The sequence below is a fragment of the Canis lupus genome, chromosome 4 (assembly GCF_048164855.1).
Source record: "Canis lupus baileyi chromosome 4, mCanLup2.hap1, whole genome shotgun sequence".
NCBI classification, from domain to species: Eukaryota; Metazoa; Chordata; class Mammalia; order Carnivora; family Canidae; genus Canis; species Canis lupus.
Genome location: NC_132841.1, coordinates 37,030,720 through 37,050,680, shown reverse-complemented (window position 1 = coordinate 37,050,680; position 19,961 = coordinate 37,030,720). Strand labels below are relative to the sequence as shown.

Genomic DNA, 19,961 nt, shown 5'->3' with positions numbered 1-19,961 from the left:
TGGGATGGAGTCTCGCATCAGGCTCCCTGCAGGAAGTCTGCTTTTCCCTCTGCCTGTGTCTCTCATGAATGAATAAATAAAATCTTTAAATTAAAAAAAAAAAAAAAAAAGAACACATTCCATATCCACCGTCCATGTCCATTTATTGGCCTCTTCTCTCATTTGTTATGTAATCAGAATCTGCTCTCCCTTTAAGATCATCAAAGATCTCCTTGCCACAAATCCATATGCCTCTCTTCAGCTTCCGTTCTACTAAACATCTTGGCAAATCCTTTCTTTACGATAATCTAACTTAATGTCTGTGACACTGCTCAATTTAGTTTTCTCCTAGATCTGATCACTCCTTTCCTTCATCTTCCTTCTATTCCTCTCACTTAATAAAAGTATTTACCACTATGCTATACTCAATCTCCTCTCCCTACTTTGTAACTTCGCAATGCCATTGCGAAGTTTTTTTTTTCCTTGGGGGGGGTGCTCCCCTCCTTCACCAGGTAGATATCTACTCTGGAGCACAGCTGGTCTGTAGGTCATGTGTGTGGCATGTGCAGGTGTGCACAGCTGAGTGCCAGGGGGATGTGAGGACAGCTGACTGACACTCAGGTCACAATTTGACACCTCTCTTGGGCTTTCAAACTCAATTAGCAAAAGTTTAAAAGATACACAAATGCACCTAGGCCTTTCAGCTCAAATCTAGTCCTATCATTTCTGATTTGCTGTGAAACTGTACTGAATTTTTAAAGAAGTAACAATCTTTCACAAACTCTTCCCCAAAAAAGTGGTGGAACACTTCCCAACTCATTCTATCTGACCAAAGACAATAAGAGAAAACAAGAAACCAGGAGTGCCTGACTGGCTTAGTCGATGGAGCAATGTTACACTTAGTCTCAGAGTTATGAGTTTGAGCCCTATGTTGGGTTTAGAGAGTATTAAAAATAAAATATTGGGGATCCCTGGGTGGCGCAGCAGTTTGGCGCCTGCCTTTGGCCCAGGGAGCGATCCTGGAGACCCGGGATCGAGTCCCACATCGGGCTCCCGGTGCATGGAGCCTGCTTCTCCCTCTGCCTGTGTCTCTGCCTCTCTCTCTCTCTGTGTGTGACTATCATAAGTAAATAAAAATTTAAAAAAAATAAAAAATAAATAAAATAAAATCTTTAAGAAAAAAGAAAAAGAAACCAGAAACAAATATATCTGTTATAAATATAGATGCAGGGATCCCTGGGTGGCGCAGCGGTTTGGCGCCTGCCTTTGGCCCAGGGCGCGATCCCGGAGACCTGGGATCGAATCCCACGTCGGGCTCCCGGTGCATGGAGCCTGCTTCTCCCTCTGCCTGTGTCTCTGTCTCTCTCTCTCTCTCTCTCTGTGACTATCATAAATAAATAAATAAATAAATAAATAAATAAATAAATAAATAAATAAATAATATAGATGCAAAAATCAATAAAATACTAACAAACCAAATCCAATATTATATAAAAAGAATTATATACCATGACTAAGAAGTATCAAGAGAAGGCAAGGTTGGTTTAAGATCTGAAACTCAATGTATTATACCATATCAATATAATAAAGGACAAAAACTACATGATTATCTTAATATACACAGAAAGAGCATCTAACAAAACTCAACACCCTTAATGATAAAAATACTAAACATACTAAACAAACTAGAAATAGGAGAGAACTTCCTCAACCTGATAAAGTATCTATCAAAAACCCATGGTTGGGATCCCTGGGTGGCGCAGCGGTTTGGCGCCTGCCTTTGGCCCAGGGCGCGATCCTGGAGACCCGGGATCGAATCCCACATCGGGCTTCCAGTGCATGGAGCCTGCTTCTCCCTCTGCCTGTGTCTCTGTGCCTCTCTCTCTATCATAAATAAATTTTAAAAAATTAAAAAAATAAAAAAAAACATGGTTAATATCATACTTAATAATGTAAGACTGAAAGCTTTCCCCTTAAATCAGGTACAAAACAAGTATGTCCACTCTTAGCACCTCTATTCAACATTATAGTGGAGGCTCTAGCCAGAGCAATGAGGCAAAAAGAGAGAGAGGGGAAAAAAAAAAAAAAAAAAGGCATCTAGATTGGAAACGGGGAGAAGTAAAACCATATTTAGTTTTATCATCATTTAGATGCAATGATCTTGTACATAAAAAATTTGAAGGACTCCACTTAAAAAAAACTATCAGAATACACAAGTTCAGCAAGGCTGCAGGATACAAAATCAAAACAAAACTGTATTTCTATACATTTGCAATGAGCAATTTGAAAATAAAATTAAGAAAACAATTCCATTTACAAGAGCATCATAAAGACTAAAATAGGCATAACTTTAACAGAAGACATGCAAAACTTTTTTTTTTTTTTAAGATTTATTTATTTATGATAGACATAGAGAGAGAGGCAGAGACACAGGAGGAGGGAGAAGCAGGCTCCATGCCGGGAGCCCGACGCGGGACTCGATCCCGGGACTTCAGGATCACGCCCCGGGCCAAAGGCAGGTGCCAAACCGCTGAGCCACCCAGGGATCCCCAGACATGCAAAACTTATACCCTAAAAACTACAAAACATTTTTTAAAGAAATTAGAGGGATCTAAATAAAAGAAAAACAACCCAAGTATCAAAAGACTTCAGATGGTACTACTACTCCTTAAATTGATATATGGATTCAATTCAATACCTAATAAAATTCTAGTTGGCTGTGTATGTAAATTAACAAGCTGATCCTAAAATTCACATGACAATTCAAGGATCCCAAAATATTTCTAATTAATCTTCACAAAAACCTAAGAAGTATATGTAATTGTTACTAGGAAGCATAAGTTCAGAAAAGTAACTTATCCAAAGTCACAAAGGAGCCACTTACAATTCTGTCTCCTGACTACGATACTTCGTGACTTAATCTTTACACCTCTTCTAACTAAAACTGCTGCCTGATGCATGGTATGCACACATAAATTATATTTGTTGAATGAGGGTACATGGAGGGTTCAGTCAGTTAAGTGACTGCCTTCAGCTCAAGTCATGATTTCAGTCCTTGAGACTGAGCCCTGCATTGGGCTCCCTGCTCAGTGGGAAGTCGGCCTCCCTCCACCCCCAATTCATGCTCTCAAATATACAATACTACGTAAAGGCACAGATGGATAAAATTATTATAGGTTGAATAGCATAGGTAAGACAGATGTCGGAATTAGTTTGGGGGAATTCTGAAGGAATCACAGTGCCCTAGAAAAAAATTTTGTATGGAAGTTTTCATCTCATTAAATGTTTTCTGTACGCTAGAGTTATTTAAACCAAAATGCTCAAATCTGATAGCAAGAGTAGCTATACTACCAAATATATGTAACTTCTTAAAGATACATAAATAAGTAAAAACCCTACTCTTCTCTGTAGCACAAAACCCCCAGCAGTCTTAAAAGGGGTTTTGAAAGAATTAAGCAGATAAGGGATTGACAAGAAGCATTAAGTAGAGGCCCCTCCACAGATTACAGACTCCAAAATTCAGTGCTTCCTGAAATTTAGCCACACAGTTCCACAGTAACTCTAATAAAAGTAAAAACAAGGCACTGCTTGGCCAATTTAAACAAGCAAACCAGCATACAGTTTAGCTACTATTTAAGTTGCTACCCTTAAAACTGAAGAACTCACTAAAATAACGGCTTATCTTCAATTACTTGAACCAACGCTAAAGAATGAATTACAACTATGAAGGAAAAATAGAGTCTAGAGGGCAACAGCCTCATCTTAACAGTGACAGGAACAAAATGTCTCTAAAAGAATGCACAAGCAGGAAAGGTGACAGAATGATGAGATTTATTTCACAGGTAGAATTTTTGGTAGTCCTTGAAAATACCCAACTTGGGATATTACTTGTCATTTTCTTTTTTTTTTAATTTTTTATTTATTTTTTATTTATGATAGTCACGCAGAGGGAGAGAGAGAGGCAGAGACACAGGCAGAGGGAGAAGCAGGCTCCATGCAGGGAGCCCGACGTGGGATTCGATCCCGAGTCTCCAGGATCGCGCCCTGGGCCAAAGGCAGGCGCTAAACCGCTGAGCCACCCAGGGATCCCTACTTGTCATTTTCTTTCAGCAGTATCTATCATCTTTATCTTGATCTGAAGATCACTTAAAATCACTCAACTTAAAATCTTGACATTCTACCTACCAAACATGTCAAAATCACTTTGAAAGCTTGGAGACATAGGGACCTTAACAAAAAGTCTTTATTAATGACTCACCATAAGTTATTGATTAAGTCACTACTCAAGAAATGGTACCAAGCTTTATCACCTGATTTCAAGAGCTTGTTTCCTTGATTTAACAATAGGTAAATGAGACAGCTCTTCCTGCCCTCATATTTTAATAAAACGACCTTCTTGCACCAATAATACGTCAGTACATAAAATTAAAAAGGCAAATGCATTCACATACACAAGCACACTCATGATTCTTTATTTCCCACTTTATACTCAGCCTCAGGACAAGTGTGTAACAACACATTTTGAGGGACGCCTGGGTGGCTCAGGCTCAGCGGTTGAGCATCTGCCTTTGGCTCACGGCGTCATCCTGGAATACCGGGACGGGCTCCCTGCATGGGGCCTGCTTCTCCTCCCTCTTCCTATGTCTCTGCCTCTCTCTGTGTGGCTCTCAAGAATAAATAAATAAATCTTTAAAAACACACACACACACACACACATTTTGAGTAATTAAATTAGTCATTTATTGGGTCCTCGGACAATATTCTAGGTACCTCACATGCATTCTAAAGGTTATCCTCCCAATCACTCCATGTGTTATCGCAATTTTTTACTATTTTTTTTTAATTTTTATTTATTTATGATAGTCACAGAGAGAGAGAGAGAGAGAGAGGCAGAGACACAGGCAGAGGGAGAAGCAGGCTCCATGCACCGGGAGCCCGATGTGGGATTCGATCCCGGGTCTCCAGGATCGCGCCCTGGGCCAAAGGCAGGCGCCAAACCGCTGCGCCACCCAGGGATCCCCTTTTTTACTATTTTTAATCATTGATCATGATCTTTACAATTTTATCACTATTTTACGTTTGTAAATTTATTCAAAATCAAACAATTGAAAAAAAATCAAACAACTGGTAAGTTCCTACTAGGTTAGTAAATGGCCATGTGGTGAATTGCAGCTCAATATACCTGATACCAAAAACACATTCTTTGATTCATCTACAAGGCACTGCCTCCCGATAGGAAAAAATTAAGACAGAAGCATAAAACTTTCACTTTTCCCTGGATATTACTTATATCTCAGTATAACATAGTTGACTAAATACAAGAACATTAGAGTCAGGCCGCCTGGATTCAAAATAGCTCTACTACCACTTACGAGCTAGGTCTTCCATCCTCAGTTACCTCACCTCTGAACTGAGTACCTCATGAAAGTGTCCTTAAGATTAAATAAACGCGTACGTGTAACAGGCTTGAAACACTGTCATCGTTCAGAAGGACCCATCAGTTCTGTTGGAGGGGAAAGCAGCATATAATATGGATTTCGAAGGAAAATACTTTTTTCTGGGCAAATAACAGAAGAAAGCATCACTCTCCAGCAAAACAGTAGACTGGCCGTGGAGGAGGGGGCGTGAGGACCACGGGCCCCTCCTCCGGTAAAGGCCCGGGCTGCGGAGCCCGTGGGGGGAAACGGGGAGGACGCAGCCCCTCCCGAGGTGTCCAGCGTGAGGAAGGAACGCACGAGGCGCGGGCGGGGACCGAACCCACCCGCGGACGCGGAAAAACGAAGGAGCTCCTGGGAAGATAGAGGCCCCACCCCCGAGAGAAGGGGGCAGGCCTGGCACTGGGGGCTGACGCCCACTACGACGTCAGAAGGCGCCCAGCGAGGTTCCCCGGGGCCACCCCTGTGTCCCAAAGGGCCCCTCTCCCGCGTCGGGAGGCCCCTGCCAGCTTCCTGAGGCGTCCCGAAGGGCCACCCCGACGGCCCGGAGGCCCACCCCGTCGTCCGGAGACGCTGGCTTCCGCCGCCGATAGGGCTCTACCCCGCGTCAGAGCCCCTGCGGGTGAGGAGGCCCCCTGAGAAAAGAATGCAGGCGGGAAGAGGACGGGCTGGGGGTGAGCGGAGGCGGCAGGTACTCACCGACCGGCCGGCTCCCCACTGCCGAGCCCCTCCTCCCGGGCCCTGCGGGTCGCGAGCGTCCGGAGCACGTCAGGAGCGGGGGGCGGGCTGGCGCGAAGCTGAGGCGCCGCCGGGAGGAGTCGCGCTGGCGGGGCGGGTGTGCGAGCGTGCGCCGGCGTCCCGAGACGCAACCAACCCGCGCTGCGGGGGGAGGCCGCGGCCTGGCCGTACCACTGAGCGAGGGCTGGCGCGCGGTCGCTGGGGGTCGGACTTGCTCCTCCAGCGCCGTGTGGGGCCCTCCCCGCGCACGCGCACGCGCAGCGCAGCGTGCTCCTTCGGTGTACGTTAGCGAGCTGTGGAGAACCGAGGAGTAACGGTAGGGCGGCCGAAGGCTGCGGTGAGCCCTTTCAGAGTCTCCTCTGCCATATGAAGCCTCCCCTGGCCTGTAGAGTTATACTGAAATGGTCTGTTCGTGTGACCACTTGAAAACTATGTCCTGATCGAAAATGTTACGAACTGGCCATTTTCGGGAAGGGAGGGAATCTGAGGAAGGTAAACTCTTGGAGATGTCAGTTGGCAGTATAAAATTAGAACAACCACTTTTGGTGAAATTTTAAATGTGCGTTTTATAACCCGGCAACTTTATGTCTAGAAGAATAGAAAAAGAAATTCCTACAGGTATTCACAAGAAGAAAAATTCATGTTTGAGCCTGCTTCCTTGTCAAAAATGTAAACAACGGAAATGTGCACTAAGCATAGTAGACAACGTGATACGTTCCTGTGATGTTACAACAAATTAAACTAATGAATGAGTCCTATACATATCAACATTTGATAGCTCTTAAGAGTTATAAAGAGCAATATGCCAGTAAATATGTGCAGTGTGAAGTGACGTGTAAATTTAACACAATCGCAGTATATACAGATAATGGAAAATGTTAAGTATAGAAAATGAAGTAGATGGATATATGGATATGCACCATGATAAAGGCAGGAAAGGGGGGAGGGGTAAAAGTCAGAATGGATGGATAAACAGGACTTCAGATAGATTTGTCATGATTTCTTTTTTTAAAAAAGAAGAAACCTGGGGTGCTTGGGTGGCTCAGTCAGTGAAGGGTTAAGAGTCTACCTTCTGCTCAAGTCGTAGTCCCCTGGTCCTGGGACTAAGCCCAACCTTGGGCTCCCTGCTCAGTGCAGAGTCTACTTCATCCTTTCCCTCTGCCCCTCCCCCCTGCTCTACTCTTGCTTGCTTTCTCTCTCCCTCTCAAGTAAATAATTTTTTTAAATACTTTTTTTAAATATTTATTAAATATAAATTAATTATATTTAAATATTTTAAAATATAAATATTTTTTAAATAAAATAAAAAATAAACCTAAATATAACATATAAAACATTAACAATTTGGTCGTGGAACTAGTTACATTAGTTCTTAGTGGATGTGCTGCAGAAGCAAGCACTAATTACAGTATTCTTAACATTTTCTGTGACATTTAATTCTGGGATGACCTTTTCTAATCCTCCCAAGTCACCTCCAACTGATCCATTTTTTCCTTTGCCTGCTGTAACACTGATGCTGAAAAGGGCTGTTGGGCTGGCTAAATGACAGAAATTGACAAGAGGTCAAACAGGAGTTCCAAGCAAGGCTTTATTGAGGCTTATGCTCAGCACAAGGAAGACAGCACAAAGGAAAGAGTTTTCAGGCTAGCTCCCTGAAGAGAGGTCTGGGAGAGCTTTAAAGAGGTTTAGGTGGGAAAAGGGTGACATTTAAGCATGTAGAGGTGGAGAATTCTTGACACCTGAGTACTTAAGGGTCATGCTTCTTCATGTCTCACCTGTCTAATTAGCACGTGATATCTCCACCCTTAGTGTTATAATGAGGGAAAAAGGCAGTGAAAGGTTAGCATTGGTGACTATCTTGGCACAAATTGGTTTGATCCAGTCTTCACCAGTCTTGAGTCCCTCCTTTCCATAAATATCTTGTTTCCACATTCCTGCAAGATAGTACTCAGGAGGTATAGAGATTTAGCTTTTCTTTTTATGGAGAGCCAGGGAATGCTGGATTTTGCAGTGAGGGTTGAGGGGATATGAGTACAGTCCCTGCTGTCTCATTTCATGAGACTCATGAACCTCAGATTAGCCTACTCCTACTGTTAGATGGAGAAGTGAACCAGAGCTTACTGTTGTGCCCAAGATTGTGAATCCGAGAAAACCACCAAGGAGCCGACACCGATGCAAGTACATGAGGGTTTATTAACAAGCTCGAGCTTGGGTCCAAGTATACCTGACACAGCGGAGCAGGGACTTGGACCCCGAAGGGGGTTACAGCTGGGTTTTTATGGGCTGGTCTAGGGGATTTTCAGAAGGGGTGGAGGAATTTCTTAAGCTCTATTTTCATTCCAATACAGGACTTTCTGTCTCTGTCAAGGGCGTTCTGGGCTCTGTTTCCATTCTGATATGGGACTTTCTGTCAAGGGCATTAAGCTCTGTTCTCATTCTGATATGGGACTCTCTGTCAGGAGTGTTCTGCTGTTTTTCCTGTAAAGTTAAGCTCTTATTCACAGGGGCCTGAGATGGCTATACTTGTGCTAATGATAAACTTGAGGTGGAATGGCCTTAATTTTCTCAGCCTCCACACTTACAATGTATATTACTCACCTAGGTCAGGTACATAAAGCAATCAAAGACTTCGCAGACAAAATACTACCAGCCAAGGATGAGGCAGAGAGGAGGAGACTCCTCCACAGGTTAACCCTGGAGTTCAGGTCCTTCCTAGAACTTGTAAGGGAAATTCCCCAGAGCACCAATGGTTGCCTAAATGGAAGGTTCCTTACCAAGCGATCCTAGCCATTTCAAAAGCGTCAACTACAAAGGAGTCCCTAACTGAGCACATCTTTCCAGATTGAAAGTCCTCTCTCCTAAATATCCACAGGACCATCCAGAAGACCTGAAGTCATCCTACTCCTATGAGACTATAGAAGACTTTAAATATATATTCAAGGGCCACTTGGGTGGCTCAGTCAGTTAAGCCTCTGACTCTTAGTTTTGGCTCAGGTCATGACCTCAGGGTCCTGGCTCTGAGCTCAGTACCAAGTCTGCTTGTCCCTTTTCTTCTGCTCCTCTTCTGCTTTCTCGCTCTTTCTCTCAAATAAATAAAAATCTTTAAATATCAATTCTAGAAGATGAATTAATGACATAAATAATGTGGTGACCTGGACTCCTACAATCTTTGTGGACATAATTCTGCTCACCCTCTACCACTTTGCTCAACCCCACTCCCACCCCACCAGAGAAGCACCTTCTCTGCCCCTGTTGAATCAAAAAGGAAAGCCTCTATTACCAAAATATTCCTCCTGTTGATTCTATTCATCTTTCCAGCCAACCTGACCAGGAGTCAATGGTAAGGACTCTAGACTCATAACTTCAGGTAATAATCTTTGTAACTGCTGGATCTGCTATAGGCATCTACCGTCTAGTCCACAGTTCCCAATCATTTTTCCTAGTGGGCAGTCTTTTAACCTCTCCTTTTTCTCTCTCTCATCAGTTTAAGTTATTTGACTCCTCAACGTTTGCATAATAGAAAATGGAACTTAGGGGTACCTGGGTGGCTCAGTCAGTTAAGCATCTGCCTTAAGCTCAGGTCATGATCCCAGGGTACGAAGATGGGTTCCCTGCTAGCAGGGAACTTTCTTCTTCCTCTCCCTATGCCCCTCCCCCATCATGCACACACTTGCACACACGTGCTTTCTCTCGGTCTCTCAAATAAATAAGAGCTTTAAAAACAAAGAGGGATGCCTGGGTGGCTCAGCGGATGAGCATCTGCCTTTGGCTCAAGGCATGATCCCAGGGTCCCAGGATCAAGTCCCAAATCGGGCTCCCTGCATGGAGCCTGCTTCTCCGTCTGCCTGTGTCTCTGCCTCTCTCTCTCTCTCTGTGCCTCTCATGAATAAATAAAATCCGAAAGAAAGAAAGAAAGAAAGAAAGAAAGAAAGAAAGAAAGAAAGAAAGAAAGAAAGAAAGAAAGAAGAAAGAAAGAAAGAAAGAAAGAAAGAAAGAAAGAAAGAAAGAAAGAAAAGAAAAGAAAGAAAATGGAATTTACCTGTGTATCTATATAACTCCTATGGTAAACTTAACTGTTTGCCAGTTCAGTCTACATCATGCATGGCCCAGGAATATCAAACTATTGTCTATAATGTCACTATACCAAACAACCAGTGGCCTCTGTCCCGTTACCAATGACCTAGGCCTAATAAAGCAAAATTAAAAGATTTCACCCTTCTATCAGGTGGACTCTTATCCCCCAACTGTACTCATTCAAATGAACTCCCCAAAAATGAACTCTAGAAGTGGTTTAATTCCAGCATTCCTACCAAAGCATGTATACCAGGAGGTTACCTTTTTTAAAAATATTTATTTATTTTGGGGGGAGGGGTAAAGAAAGCGGGGGAGAGAGTCTTAAGCAGACTCCACACTGAGCGCAGAGCCTGATGCAGGGCTCAATTTCATGCAGTCATGACCTGAGCTGAAAGCAAGAGTTGGACGCTAAACCTACTGTGCCACCCTGGCACCCCCAGGTTTTCTTTTTTTTTAATGTGGAAGTCAGCCACACTGAACTTCCAAAACTCCCTCAAATGGTATATATAAGCCACAACTGGTGGCAGCCTACTACCCATGTGTTACTAACATCCACCACCAGGGAGAATGTGCCATAGATGGTATAACCCCAGGCAGAATAATAACTATACACCCACTACAACAGAACTGCCCAGGGCATGCTATAGGTCTAATCCTTGTGGGAATTGGAGCCACTATAGAGCTGGTATACTCTTGGGAAGGCTTCGCGTACCATGAAGTGACTTTAAGAAATCTCATTTTGGGGCAGCCCCAGTGGCTCAGCGGTTTAGCGCCGCCTACAGCCCAGGGCGTGATCCTAGAGACCCAGGATCAAGTCCCACATCAGGCTCCCTGCATGGAGCCTGCTTCTCCCTCTGCCTGTGTCTCTGCCTCTCTCTCTCTCTCCTCTCTGTGTATTCTCATGAATAAATAAATAAAATCTTTAAAAAAAAAAAAAGAAATCTCATTTTGGCCTTGGATTAATTGTCTACAAATAGAGAAGCATTTCAGGGCTTTTAAGAATCCCTGGTTTCGGGATCCCTGGGTGGCGCAGCGGTTTGGCGCCTGCCTTTGGCCCAGGGCGCGATCCTGGAGACCCGGGATCGAATCCCACGTCGGGCTCCCGGTGCATGGAGCCTGCTTCTCCCTCTGCCTGTGTCTCTGCCTCTCTCTCTCTGTGACTATCATGAATAAATAAATAAAACCTTTAAAAAAAAAAAAGAATCCCTGGTTTCTCCAGCAAATGTTGTTCTTAACAACAGGTTAGCCTTAGATTACATCCTGGCCAAACAAGGAGGAGGCTGTGCCATATTAACATAACCTATTATACCTATGTAAAGAACTCGGGAAATATTGAATCAAACATAAGAAATATTTATAAGCAAGCATCCTGGCTATATCACTACAACCAAGGAACAGATCTAATGGTTAATAATATATGGTCAATGATCTAAAGTGCCCTCCCCAGTCTTTCTTGGTTCTTACCTTTTCTAGGACCATTAATGGCCATCCTACTTCTACTTACTTTTAGCTCCTGTCTAACTTATTAGTAAAGTTTATGTCTTCCAGACTCCAGGAGTTTCAGGTCAAGTTCATGGTGGCCCAGGGAGGCCAGCTTAACCCATTGGTGGCAGACCTGAATCCCTATAAGTCAGAATAGTCGGATGCCTGGGTGGCACAATGGTTGAGCATCTGCCTTCGGCTCATGGCGTAATCCCAGATCTGGGGATTGAGTCCCACATCAGCCTCGCTGTGAAGCACCTGCTTCCCCCTCTGTCTGTGTTTCTGTCTCTCTCTGTTTCTCATGAATAAATAAATAAAATCTTTTTTAAAAAAAATCAATAGTCAACAAGAGATTTTTACACCCCCAGGTTGGGATAAGGACAACAGCCCCCACTCAGCAGGAAGCAGTTTCAGAAGATGAGGAATAAGGAGGGTAAATCTCCCCCATTTGTGCTCTCTAATAAATAAATAAAATCTTTTTAAAAAATTCCCCACCACTACATGCTTATATGTTGTCACCCTTTTCCCACCTAAGTCTCCTTACTGGTTAGTATCACACTTTTTTGGCAACTCCCCCAGGACTCCAGAAGGGTGTCTGGGACCCATATGGACAACTGGATGCAAACCTCTTCATAGCTGACATCAGCCATTAATCCTTTGCTTCAGTGTCACTGTGCTAGGTAAGTCAGCCTCCAGCACCCCAGGGGGGTTCCCAGTACTCTCATTCAGGTAATGTTTTTCCCTTTGCCCTTATTTCCCAATTTCCTTACCTCCTTCATTAGCCTCCCTCTTCTTTTCCATGTTCTTCACTCTCTTTCTTATACTCTACTAATGGAATGGCTAAAGAAAGTTAGAGCTTTCATCCTGTGAGAACATGCTCCCTCTGGTCAGTGACTAATCAGCAGAGGTGGGAAAGGCTCATTTCACACCACACAGATCTTGGTCAAACAGGCACTCACTAACCAGGGACTAATAAGAGTGGTGGAGGTATAACCCTCACAGAGTATAATCTAATAGCTGGAAATCTGATAGCCAACAGAAAACTTTCTTTTTTCTTTCTCCTCTCATTCCCTAGTTCCAAGTTGTCTGAATAGAGACTCATAAGGAATGGGTTAAAAAAGCTGACTCCCCGGGGATCCCTGGGTGGCTCAGCGGTTTGGCACCTGCCTTTGTCCCAGGGCGCAATCCTGGAGTCGGGCTCCCGACTTGGAGCCTGCTTCTCCCTCCTCCTGTGTCTCTGCCCATCCCCCCGCCCCCCCCCCCCGCCTCTATCATGAATAAATAAATTAAAAAAAAAAAAAAAAAGCTGACTCCCAGGGGCAGCCCGGGTAGCTCAGCGGTTTAGCGCTGCCTTTAGCCCAGGTTGTGATCCTGGAGTTCCGGGATCGAGTCCCACGTCGGGCTCCTTGCATGGAGCCTGCTTCTCCCTCTGCCTGTGTCTCTGCCTCTCTCTCTCTGTATCTCTCATGAATAAATGAATAAAATCTTTAAATTAAAAAAAAAAAAAAAAGCTGACTCCTGGGCAGTCCCGGTGGCCCAGCAGTTTGGTGCTGCCTTTGGCCCAGGACATGATCCTGGGTCCCACATTGGACTCCCTGCATGGAGCCTGCTTCTCTCTCTGCCTGTGTCTCTGCCTCTCTCTCTCTCTCTCTCTCTCTGTGGGTGTGTCTATCGTGAATAAATAAAATTAAAAAAAAAAAAAACTTACTCCTTTGGCCTGATCACCCAATGGGCAGTGGACAGAGTGCCTCCCTTCACTGGCCCTTGCTTGGTTTCTTTCTCCCCATCTCTCTCTTTGCCCTCTCCTCTTCCAGCTCCCTCCTCTCTGCCCACTGCCCACTTTCAACTGGAAGACTCTCTATTTTGTTACCCTCTTTAAAATTTCTTGGTAAAAAAAAAATAAATAAAAACAAAAACTTCTTGGTTCTTCTTCCCTCTGTCCCTGTCTGTGGAGAGAGGAGGTGTGTGGGATTATCACTGTGCCAGTCGAATTTGTCACCCGGTTAGATCTTGTTGTCTTCTGTGAAGACTGCCCACTATTCTAACACAGACCTGGAGTCTGCAGAGGGAAACGCATTGCTTGTCATGCATTTTATTACCCAATCTGCTCCAGACGTTAGGAGAAAATTACAAAAGTTAGAGGCCAGCCCTCAGGCTCCACAGTCCACCTTGGTGGAAGAGGCCTTTGAGGTCTATAATAGGGACAAGGCAGAGGAAGCTAATAGAGATAAGAAATTGACCAAAAGACAAAGCTTTTGGCTACCTTAATTCATCCACCAGCTCCAGATGACCCTAGGAGCCCCAGAAGACCAGAAAATTGATAGGGAATTGGCAATCTGGGATGAAACCAAGGTAGTTATTGCCAGAAAAGGGGACATTGGAAAAGGAATGCCCTGAGTGCCCCACTATGGGACACCCAAGGGCAGCCCTGGCCAACTGCTGCTTCTTGCTAATCTCTCGAATGAGAGTGAACATACCGGTTGAGAAGACCCAATTCCAGTCCCTGCTGTCTCAACCACAGTATATTTCTCTTGCTTGCTTCCTCAGCTGGTGGGACATTTGATCACCCATAGTATACTGGAGTTATTTCTGTATGTATCTATTGCTGTTATAAGACTTGTGAACTTTCTGAAGACATGATCCAGCAAGTAACAAAGAGATGCGCCAAAAGCAAACATTCAATACATGAATTGAATTGGGAAAGAGATAAAAGGTTTCAATGCAGGGCCAGAAAGGTCCTTTTGAAGCTTACATCAGAGAAGAATGCTGATTCAATTGTTGTTGGCAGCCATCTTGTAACCAGCCATTGATAAGCAGCTTCTAAAATGGCCTTCAACCATCTCATCTCCTGGGATTCAAACTCTTGAGGGTAGGCAATACTTACTTTTTAAAAGATATAATGAGGCAGAAGTGATGTGATGCATTTTCAGAACTAGGTTATAAAATGACTGTGGTTTCCTTCCTGGGCATTCTCACCCTCTGTATTTGTTCACTTTGGGAAACTCCAAATGCCATCTCAGGAGGCAGTCATGTGGAGAGACCCATGTATGGGATAGAATTCCACCCCCACCCCCACCCCGACAAGGTGACAGTTTAACTACAACCTCATAAGAGACCTTAAGTCAAAGGCACCACCTGGCTAAGCCGTACCTAAACAGCTAACCCACAAAACTTATGTTTATTTAAGTTTTGGGGTAATTTGTCACATAACAACAGATAAGTAATACACAGCTTAGAAGAGGAAAAAATAGAAAATAATAGGGTGAGAGCCCTGACCATACAGACCTGGAAACCATTCAACTTCTGGACTTTCTAGGGTACCTGCGTGGCTCAGTCAGTTATTTGTCTGACTTCAGCTCAGGTCATCAAGTCCTGGAATTAAGTCCCACATTAGGCTCTGTGATCAATGGGGAATTTGCTTGCACTCCATCCCTCCCCCTGCTCATGCTTTTCCTCATTCTCTCTCAAATATTTAAAAATTAAAAAATTAAAAAAACAACTTCTCAATTTTCTGTAATGTGAAGTAATAAATGTCCTTAATATTTATATCAATATGAGTCATGCTTTGTTACTTGTTACTTGCAGTAAACTACATTCTAATTGGTATAAATCTGAAAGTCTGATCAGTAAGGAAATGATATATAGTATATTCATACAATAGAATAACAGCAAAAGAAAGAAATGAATTAAATCTACATTTGCCACCATGGATACATGTTAAAACATGATATTAAAAAATAATAAAAAAAGATTAAAAAAACATGATATTAACTGTAAAAAGCAAGTTGCAGGATGATGCGAGCTCAATGAGAATAGGGACTTTATTCTGTGCACTGCTATATCCCCAGTACTTAGAAGTATGCCTAACACATAGTAGAGAAGCACGAATGATATGCTCAGCATGATTCCACTTATGTGAACACAAACTCTTATAGAAATAATATCACATTTTTTTAAGTAACAGATACATGTAGAAGTATTTTCAGAGGCCTAGGAGGATACATGGATACACAATAAAGGAAATATAGGATACTTCTGAAAAGAGAGTGGTCTAAAATTAGAATCAAAGAGAAGCTTACTGTCCTGATTTTATTTTTAGAACTACTGTGTAATTAAAAATGAATAAACTTGGGCAGCCTGGGTGGCTCAGCGGTTTAGCACCGCCTTCAGCCCAGGGCGTGGGTCCTGGAGACCCGGGATAGAGTCCCACATCAGGCTCCCTGCATGGAGCCTGCTTCTCCCTCTGCCTAAGTCTCTGCCTCTCTCTGTCTGTCTCTCATGAATAAACAAATAAAATCTTTTTTTAAAAAATGAATAAACTATGTATTTTAAAGCAAACAAAGTAATCACTAGAGAACTTTTAGTAATTGCTACATCCAAGTTACTTAATGTTTCTGTGCTGATTTCTCTTTCTGAAGCTTCTCTTGCCATTTCTGCATGGAATTTCTTGTCTTTTTTTTTTTTTTTTGAAGATTTTATTTATTTATTAATAGAGACACACACAGAGAGAGAGAGAGAGAGAGAGGCAGAGACATGGGCAGAGGGAGAAGCAGGCTCCATGCAGGGAGCCCAACATGGAACTCGATCCCGGGTTTCCAGGATCACACCCCAGGCTGCAGGTGGCGCTAAACAGGCTGCCCCATTTCTTGTCATTTAAAAAAAATTTTTTTTTTAATTTTTATTTATTTATGATAGTCACACAAAGAGAGAGGCGCAGAGACACAGGCAGAGGGAGAAGCAGGCTCGATGCACTGGGAGCCCGATGTGGGATTCGATCCCAGGTCTCCAGGATCACCCCCTGGGCCAAAGGCAGGCGCCAAACCGCTGCGCCACCCAGGGATCCCTCTTGTCATTTTTAAAGTGGGTCATTTGTTAATATTAGGAAAATCATTTGTTTAAAACTCCTTATGTTCCACGTGGGAGCACTAATGTAATAATCCTGATTCTTCTCTACCTCCTCACTCACTCCTCCCAGAGTAGGGCTAACTTATATATCTGGTAGGCTTCAGAGAAGGAACTTTTTCAACCCTTCCCTCAGTATCTCCCAGATATGCCTACCTGCATGAAGCACAAAGCACACATTCTCTGCTCTTCTCTACTGTAACTTTTATAGTATTTATACCACCCCTAACCTTACCCATCTACTCCAAGAAAAGCCAAGACTGGGTCCCTGGGTGGCTCAGTTAAGTGTCTGACTCTTTTTTTTTTTTTTTAATATTTATTTATGTGTGAGAGAGAGAGAAAGGCAGAGACACAGGAGGAGGGAGAAGCAGGCTCCATGCCGGGAGCCTGACATGGGACTCGATCCCAGGACTCCAGGATCGCGCCCTGGGCCAAAGGCAGGCGCCAAACCACTGAGCCACTCAGGGATCCCCAGTGTCTGACTCTTGATTTTGGCTCAAGTCATGATCTCAGGTTTGTGAGATTGAGACCTGCATAGGGCTCCTTGCTTGGTGGGGATCCTGCTTAAGAGTCTCTCTCTCTCTCCCCCTCGCCCTCCACCCCTCCCCCCTCTATAAAAAGCCAAGACTGTTTAGATGTGCCTATTTTAAGAGAAGCCCGTTCAATTCAGGGTTGAAGTATAAGAAAGCTTACTTGGTTAACACACTAATCTTTTAACTGGTTCCAATCTTGGTTTGTTTTTGTTTTTTTTTTAAGATTTTATTTATTTATGAGAGACAGAGAGAAAGGCAGAGACATAGGCAGAGGGAGAAGCAGGCTCCCTGCAGGAGCCCAATGTGGAACTTGATCCTAGATCTCAGGATCATGCCCTGAGCTGAAGGAAGATGCTCAACTGCTGAGCCACCCAGGCGTCCCTAACTTGTTCCAGTCTTGGGCAGGAGACAGAAGTATTATTTATAAACATCCTCAAACCACAATAACTAGGAAGACTTTTTTCACATTTTTTTAAATATAGAGCTATATATGTCTACTAATGTAAAACTGCAACAAAAGAACAGTAACACAGCCCATGTGCACAGCAACCAAGAAAGTGTTAGGTGAGTTTCAGGTATAAATCTACATTTTTTTTTTAAGATTTTGGTTTTTTATTTATTCATGAGAAACACAGAGAAAGAGAGGCAGAGACACAGGCAGAGAGAGAAGCAGGCTCCATGCAGGGACCCCGATGTGGGACTCGATCCCGGGACTCCAAGATCATGCCCTGGGCCAAAGGCAGATGCTCAACCACTGAGCCACTCAGGCATCCCTATAAATCTACATTATTGATGTTAGTCATGGAGTGAGATTTTTCTTTTTTTCTATTCTTTTTTCTTTTTTTGGTCTTTGCATTTATTATAGGATTTGGGTGCTTTTTAATCTATATTTGTAAGGAATATACACCATTAGATAGTGTTCTTGATTCCATTTTGAAATAAAAATTTACTTCTCTTTTTAAAAAGTTTCCAAATCAATTTAATTGAAGAACTTCAGATTGCAAGCAACCTATTTTGACACTGTGATAATTGGGGCACCTGGGTGGCTCAGCCAAACAGCCAACCCTTGATTTCAGGTCTTGGTATTGGGGTCCTGGGATCCAGATCCACATCAGGCTTGCCACTCAGCAGGGAGTCTACTACTCTCCCTCTCCCTCTGCTCCTGCCCTCATTCATGCATGCTCTAAAAAATAAATAAATAAATCATTTTTAAAACTGTTAATTAACAAATACTCATCTCTGTGAATCTGGATTTTTCTAGATATTATGAATCAAACTAAGAGAGACATATGCCTTCAATAATACAAAAATATACATACATAAGATTATTCATTGGTGAGCCACCTAAGTGGCTTAGTCAGTAAGTATCTGCCCTTAGGTCATGATCCCAGGGTCCTGGGACCAAGCCCTGTGTCAGGTTCCCTAATGAACCTACTTCTCCCTTTCTCTCTGCAGTTTCCCCTGCTTCTGCTCTCTTGCTCTGCCTCATTCTCTCTTGCATGCATGTTCTCTCAAATAAATAAACCTTTTTTAAAAAAAGATTATTCATTGGTGATTTTAAAATATTGGAAATAGGGATACCTGGGTGGCTCAGTGGTTGAGCATCTGCCTTTGGTTCAGGTTGATCCCAGCTCCCGGGATCAAGTCCCGCTTTGGGCTCCCCACAGGGAGCCTACTTCCCCCTCTGCCTATGTCTCTGCCTCTCTGTGTCTCTAATGAATAAATAAATAAAATATTTAAAAATATAAAAATAAAAATACTGGAAATAAGGACACCTGGCTGGTTCAGTTGGTAGAGTGTACAACTCTTGATCTCAGGGTCATGAATTCAAGCCCTACATTGGGCAAGAAGCCTACTTAAGTTAAAAATAAGAAAACATTTTTAATAATAAAATAAAAAGGGCAGCCCTGGTGGCTCAACGGTTAAGTGCTGCCTTCAGCCCAGGGCAGGATCCCAGAGACTGGGGATCAAGTCCCACGTCGGGCTTCCTGCGTGGAGCCTGCTTCTCCCCCTGCCTGTGTCTCTGCCTCTCTCTGTGTCTCTCATGAGTAAATAAATAAACTCTTTTAAAAATAATAATAATAATAATAAAATAAAAAATACTGGAAATAACCCAATGTCCATTCATAGGAGAATGGAACATCCAATTAATGGAATATTATGCAGAGGTAATATGCAGCAGCAAAACAAACAAAAACCACACATATACACACAAGGGGCAACTTAGAAACTATGTACTAATTACATACTGGGAGTGGACAGACACAAAGTGGAAAGAATAATGGGGGGTAGCCATTGGAATGGGGTAGAAATGTAAGGAAGGGAGACATCCATGTGTGAAAATAAATAAAGGAAAAATAATCTAAAATGAAATTGAGGGGCACCTGGGTGGTTTGGTGGTGGTTGAGCATCTACCTTCAGCTCAGGTCATGATCCCGGGGTCCTGGGATTGAGCCCCATACCAGGCTCCCTGCAGTTAGCCTGCTTCTCCCTCTGCCTAAGTCTCTGCCTCTCTCTGTGTGTCTCTCATGAATAAATAAATAAAATCTTTTTAAAAATAAAAATAAAATGAAGTTGAGAGGTCTTGAGGGGAGAGCTCTCACCCAGGTTAACACTCACAATAAGAAGCATACCTTGTATTCCTCAACTGGAAGAAGTTTACTTTGCATATGCCAGCAGGAAGCAGGAAGAATTTCTCCTTGCCCAGCAATAGCCTAGCCAATGAGAACTCAGCAAAACAGCTTCTTTTCCCCCAAAAAAGTAAGCCCTTCTCCTCTGTTCTCAGGGCTTGCCTACCACTCACCATAGTTTGCTTATC

General features: G+C 43.2%; 1 protein-coding gene and 1 long non-coding RNA gene across 4 annotated transcripts in view; one reads left to right on the top strand and one right to left on the bottom strand.

Moving 5' to 3' along the window:
• Nucleotides 1-6,270, bottom strand: part of UIMC1 (ubiquitin interaction motif containing 1) — a 126,975-nt gene extending 120,705 nt beyond the window's left edge. For 2 of the 3 annotated variants that reach the window (XM_072824046.1, XM_072824051.1), the window contains exon 1: nt 6,114-6,270. The gene's annotated coding sequence lies outside the window, so the exon portion shown is untranslated. Of the gene's footprint in view, nt 1-5,434; nt 5,573-6,113 lie in introns of those variants that run through there. The other variant, XM_072824048.1, reaches the window with a different exon arrangement.
• Nucleotides 6,271-6,277: 7 nt separating this feature from the next.
• On the top strand, nt 6,278-15,237 carry LOC140632204 (uncharacterized). The gene is made up of 4 exons (XR_012029717.1): nt 6,278-6,489; nt 12,077-12,141; nt 12,288-12,388; nt 14,256-15,237. It is a non-coding gene; the product is annotated as an uncharacterized lncRNA (long non-coding RNA).
• The last annotated feature ends 4,724 nt before the right edge of the window (nt 15,238-19,961 follow it).